Source organism: Aegilops tauschii, chromosome 7, assembly GCF_002575655.3.
Source record: "Aegilops tauschii subsp. strangulata cultivar AL8/78 chromosome 7, Aet v6.0, whole genome shotgun sequence".
Taxonomy (NCBI): Eukaryota; Viridiplantae; Streptophyta; class Magnoliopsida; order Poales; family Poaceae; genus Aegilops; species Aegilops tauschii.
In genome coordinates, this window is record NC_053041.3 from 491,228,939 (window position 1) to 491,235,298 (window position 6,360).

A 6,360-nucleotide genomic window follows, 5' to 3' on the forward strand; every position below is an offset into this window, starting at 1 on the left:
GTAGTACTCATCGATGGTACAACTGCTTGGCGATCTCCTCTGCAGGGTACCTTTTCGGATGAATTTGTGCGCTCCTTTTTTGCACGTTTCGTTGATAGCAAGTGAGCAACGCAAGGGCAACTCCAGCGCGGTTCATCAATGTGACGCCCTCGATTCAATCGTACACTAATCATACACGCAAATGTGTACGATCAAGATCAATGACTCACGGGAAGATATCACAACACAACTCTAGACACAAATTAAAATAATACAAGCTTTATATTACAAGCCAGGGGCCTCGAGGGCTCGAATACATAAGCTCGAAAACACAAGAGTCAGCGGAAGCAACAATATCTGAGTACAGACATGAGTTAGACAAGTTTGCCTTAAGAAGGCTAGCACAAAAGCAATATCGATCGAAAAGGCAAGGCCTCCTGCCTGGGAGCCTCCTAACTACTCCTGGTCGTCGGCGGCCTCCACGTAGTAGTAAGCATCGGCGGTGGCATCTGACTCCTGGGCTCTGACATCTAGTTGCATTAACCGGAAATAAGAAGAAAGGGGGAAAAGGGGGAGCAAAGCAACCGTGAGTACTCATCCAAAGTACTCGCAAGCAAGGATCTACACTACATATGCATCGGTATCAATGAAAAGGGTTGTATCTGTGGACTGGACTGCAGAATGCCAGAAGAGAAGGGGAAAGCCTAGCCTATCGAAGACTAGCATCTTCTGGAAACGACCATCTTGCAGCAACAGGAGGGAGTAGAGTAGCATAAAGTAAAGTAGTAGTAGTGTTATCAACCTCGGCCAGAGATCCTTTCTCGACTCCCTGCGAGAAAGCAATCACAGAGCCATACTATCCATTTCTCATATCCATGTCTCATCTCAAGTATCCAGTTCTAGTTGTATCGATCGGGATACAACTCCAAGTGTCCGTTACCGTAGGACAGGCTATCGACCAACTTACCCACCACGCTCGATTAACTCCGGCCGGACACACTTTCCTGGGTCATGCCCGGCCTCGGCCAAACAATACGCCGCCACCCGATCTAGGCTTAATAGAGAGGTCAGCACGCCGGACTAAACCTATGCCCCCAGGGGTCATGGGCCATCTCCCCGGGAACTCCTGCACGTTGCGTACGCGGCCGGTGAGCAGACCTAGGTACCTCCTTCAACAAGGCAGGTGCTTATGCAGTCCAACCCGGCGCGCGCCGCTCAGTCGCTGACGTCTATTAAGCTTCGGCTGATGCATACGACGCAGAACGCCCATACTATGCCCACGTGATGGTTAGTGCTATCAGGCCAGAGGCCCCTCGGATCAAATATCCAAATCGTAGTGGATTAGGAACGCACGGTAATAAGTAGAGACTCACGAAAGATGTGACCCCGTTGCCCCGTCTCGAGGACTTGCGGCAAGGGCTAGGAATGCCTGGCCACACCCCGTAATTATCTCGCGGGCACCCTCCAGGTCAACCCGACTCCTCATCACTCGCAAATATGCTCGCGCGGGTACCCCTCGGGGCTGACCCGTCTTTAGTAACAGGGTTCAGTGTAAAGTCATAGTAACCATAGTAACCGTGTGTCCAAACATCAAGGGGAAAACCTGAGGAATCACCCCCGATGAATTTCACTCGATGTAATCATCAAGGTGAACGTAAGAGGAACCACCCCCGAGGTTCACACTTGAGGGGTTGCACAACAGAGTCGTATCAGAAGTAGTTAAGGCGGAATCACCCCCGATGACCACGACCGAATAGCTACACTACAGGGTTAACATCAGAAGTGCTGTAGAGGTCTTACCCTCGGCACTCGGTAGTAACCCAGTAGAGTCGAGCAACTAAGGGGAAAGTGATGTGCAGTGCCGGGGCCTGGTCTTCGATCCCGTTGATCGGGTCTTCAATGATGAAGCAGGGGCAACAAGGACAAGGTGGGGGGTCACTGATGGATCACTAACCAACCTATACTAAGCAGTTTAGGATAAGCAGGTAGGTAACAATGAGCAGGTTACAAAAGCAGGCTATGCATCAGAATAGGAGCAAACAATAACAGTAGCAAAATCTAATGCAAGCATGAGAGAATGGAATGGACGATATCGGGATGATCAAAGGGGGGCTTGCCTGGTTGCTCTGGCAAGGAGGGGTCGTCGTCGACGTAGTCGCTCACAGGGGCAGCATCGGTCTCGGGGTCTACCGAAAAGAAGAGGGGGAAGAAACAGTAAATATAAAACAAACATAGCATTACAAAGCATAACGTGGCAATATGCTGTGCCGGGTGTAACCTAACCTATGGCTACACGATATAGGTGAAGGGGGAATTCAACCGGGAAGGTATTCCCGGTTCCGGACCTGTGTCAGACAGATGACCGGAGGGGAAATGTTCCATGTTCAGATAGTTAGAGGCATCTGACATGTAAACGGACTGCGTAATCGGATTCGTATCGTCGTTCTGAGCAACTTTCATATATAAAACTTTTTCATCGGAGTTACGGTTTAATTTCTATTAATTTTTAAAGATTTAACATTTTCTAGAATTTCTGTGATTATTTTAAATTCGAAATTAAATAGACAAAAGTTATGTGTACACACTGTGAGTTAGCCATAGTGGCTTACAGGTGGGGTTAGTGGGCCCTGTTGACCGCTCGGTCAACATCCAGTCAGCAGTCAAATAGTTTGACTGTTGACTTGGTCAAGCTGGCAAGGGGGGCCGCATGTCATAGACTGCGTTTAAGACAATTTAATCATTTTACTCAACTAATAAAAGGAGGGGTCCACATGTTATTGCCAAAGAGGCAAAAGTATTTTAACTAACTTAATTAGGGGTGGGGGGGGGGTTAGTACTGACGGTGGTTAGCCCCAAAACAAAACAAGGTCCGGCTCACACACACACCTACACACACACATGCTCACGCACACACGGCCATGGCCACCATGGCCAGCAGCGTAGAGCAGCAACAACGACAACTAGCAAGGGCAATGGAGCAGAGAGCAGCAACAGCGCGTTGCGGCAGCAGCGCCTAGCAGCAGCAGTAGCAAGCAGAGCAGTTGCGGCGGCACAGCAGCAACAACACGAGCATCAGCGGCAAGTGAAGCAGCGCAGCAGCAACGACAGCAGCAGGGCGTGGCCCGGGCGCGCGTGGGAGGGCGGGCTGGGCGCGGGGCATGGCAGAGAGCCGCGGAGTGCGCAGCCAGGAGCAGCAGCAGCAGTACGCGGGCGTGCGCGGACGCTGAGCTCCATCGGTCATGGCGGACGGAGCTCACGGGGTGACCAATACGGGCACGGATCGAAGGGGAAAGAAGGGGAATCGGAGGAGGGGCTCACATCAAGCCTGCAGGTGAGCAAAGCGGGCTTGGGGAGGCTCCGGTGAGGCCGAATCGAAGACAGCGAGCGGCGGGGCAGAGGTTGAAGATGACCTCGATCCGGTCGATGTAGGGGCTCCCGGCTTGATCTGGTGGCTGTGGTCGAGGCAGTGGTCGAGGATGGAGCGGATGGACGCGCTCAATAGGCGAGGGGACGACGATGGCCGCGAGCTTCACGGCGGCGCAGCCATGGGCTTCTCGGGCGACCGCTAAACCGAGGAGAGGGGCAAGACGAGGGGGGCGAATGAGAGGGCTAGGGTTTTCCAGGGTGTCGGGGGGTACTTGTAGGACGCCGGGGATGTGGTGGATGGCTGGCATGTCGGCAGGGGAGCGGCCATGGCCGTGGGATGGCCTCCACGCCCTCCCCTGTCACCTGTAGTGCAAGCAGGGAGAGGAGATGAAGTGGGTTGGGCCACTGCTACTACTAAATGGGCCAAGTGCACAAAAGCACATCTGCCTCTTCCCTTGTTTATTTTTTATACAACCTTTTTTTGTGTTTCGCAATTTATATTGCTGCTAAATGAATTGTGTTCATCCTGAAACTTGGCACGTAAATCCAGTGCATTAGCATAGGTCCACACACAAAGTTTCATATGGTTTGGGAAATGTAAAACTAATAGTGGTAATTTAAAAGACCAAATTAAAAGTTGTTGGCCCGCTAAAACATTGCTAGGGCCAAAATTAAAATCCAATTTTGAGCTGATTTCTACGTGAAAAATACTTGAGGATTATTTGCAACATCTTGAACATTTTTGTCCCTCTGTTTGGACAAATAATAATTTGACTTGTAATTAAACTGAATTTGAATTCAGTTCGGAACAAAGTGAGGTTTAGTAAAATAATTGTGATGACGTGGCACCATTTTATGTGTGATTACTGTGGATGAGCTACCGGGGCGTTACAAATCTCCTCCACTACAAGAAATCTCGTCCCGAGATTTTAAGTGGTAGAGTAAGGGGGAAAGTTCTGGCTACGAAGGTCTAACAGATATTCTCGTTCTTGGTTGCTCTTCTCGAAGAAGTTGATCCTCTTCGTTGACGTCTTTATTTCTCTGCTCCAGGTCATCATGATGAAATCATCACCCTTACTTCGGGGTCTTCATCATACTTACGAATAGGTAAGGGGGAGCTCGACAACTATAGAATGCTATAAGGGTAATCATCTGGGGTTAACCCATAGATGAACATATGAGCATCTCTCGAGTTGGAACTCAGGAAATACATCGAGAGAATTAAAGTAGGCATGAGAATTTTCAAGCGGTAGGCAAATGTTCGATCCCTGAAACAGAGGGTGAGAGGGGTTCAGAGCAACGGAATAAATATCGTGTCTGACACCGGAATAGAATAATTGAGGGAAGGTGGCTCATAAAATACATACGAAGCCAAGTGCAAAGCATACTTCAGAATCAAGGTTGTACAGGAGAGTCAGGTTTCGATCCTGTGGAACTATGGGTTATGAGCCCACCATGTGGGTTAAAAGTAGAAAGGGGGTCGATAGCAAGGCATGTCAGATGATAGACTGTCAGTTATGTTGTCAACAACATTGGTACCAAGGGCGAGGGACGGAGAGAACTATTTTCCTGCTCGTTGAACGAGGCGGACCAATAGGCAAAGTTCTCGTCCATCGGTGATACCGAAATGTCAGCAACATTAGTAACAGGGTCTCACTGACAAGGTCGTACATCGGGGTGTTTTATAAGCAGGGATTTATTTCTGCTTATATCATATATATCAGAAGAAAGTTTAAACAAACCAATGGAAAGGAAAATGAAATTATCGGATTAAACAGACCAACGGAAAGGAAAATGTGTTTCACACAAGAATTGGGAGTATATCCTTCCCAAAGAAAAGCGGAGCATGATATACATGATAGGACATTAAGTGCAAAAGCATTTAAATAAGGGGCGAGCGAAGAATTAGGATATTACCCATACAACGGTGTTTGGACGATAGATCAAGAAGCATTTACATTTCGCTTCAAATGTTCGTGTTGATATTCGGAATACCACAGTCATGCTTCAAGACAGCACTAAGATGGTGTTTCAATTAAGGATTGGGTATGTAGATCATAAGAGATTCAAAGGATCATTTCCAAGATTATCTCGGAACGTAAGGTATAACCAAACAAAATCAGGTCTATGTTGGCAGGAAGTAAAGGGCGTTGTCGATGATAACACAATCATCGAGGGGGGAGGATGGTATTTCTCATCATGAATTCGATTGATAGCCTGAGACAAGTCAGTATATTGATGGGGATCACGACAGATTTTGTCGAGGTACTATGAAGAGGCCATCGAACAGCGACGATATCAAGAAAAAGGAATGATGAAGCGAAAGGTTATTGGAACCACGGATGCGACACAAGCTCGAAATCAAGCTTGTTGTTTGAGGTGAAATTATAAGATGAGGAAGATCGACGTAAGCTTAGCTCGTCGTCGGAAGTTGTGCTCCGGGAAGAAGGACCGGGTAGCAAAGTTAAAATTAGCTCGATAATGATATAGCCGATTAGGCTAGGAATGATGTGATGGAGTATCATTCCAATGAGAATTCACAAGAGGTAGTGCAATGACACCATATCCTCGAGATAACAAGGGGCAATACTCGAGGTAGATCAAAAATAGAGGTTGAACAGATGAAATGATCTGCAGAAGACAAGTATTTTAACTTGTCCAGGAAATGGAATTAAGGAGAAACTATGGTCGGAACCATGATTATGAATGATCAAACCACCGATACACGATGAACTTATAACAAGGGGTAAATATTTTTACAAGCAGCTTCCATGGTAAGTTCTACATCGGGTCCTTGGGCATGAACACAAAGGTTCAAGGTCGACTCCCACTTCTTCAATGCATAACCTTGTTGGAAATATGCCCTAGAGGCAATAATAAAATGGTTATTATTATATTTCCTTGTTCATGATAATTGTCTATTGTTCATGCTTTAATTGTGTTATCCGGAAATCGTAATACATGTGTGAATACATAAACCATAACATGTCCCTAGTGAGCCTCTATTTGACTAGC

General features: G+C 47.5%; 1 long non-coding RNA gene across 1 annotated transcript; it reads right to left on the minus strand.

The window, feature by feature from the left end:
* Nucleotides 1-216: 216 nt before the first annotated feature.
* Nucleotides 217-3,803, minus strand: LOC141027661 (uncharacterized). The gene is made up of 3 exons (XR_012189335.1): nt 3,298-3,803; nt 2,097-2,165; nt 217-509 (listed from the first exon to the last, which is right to left on the minus strand). It is a non-coding gene; the product is annotated as an uncharacterized lncRNA (long non-coding RNA).
* Nucleotides 3,804-6,360: the final 2,557 nt, after the last annotated feature.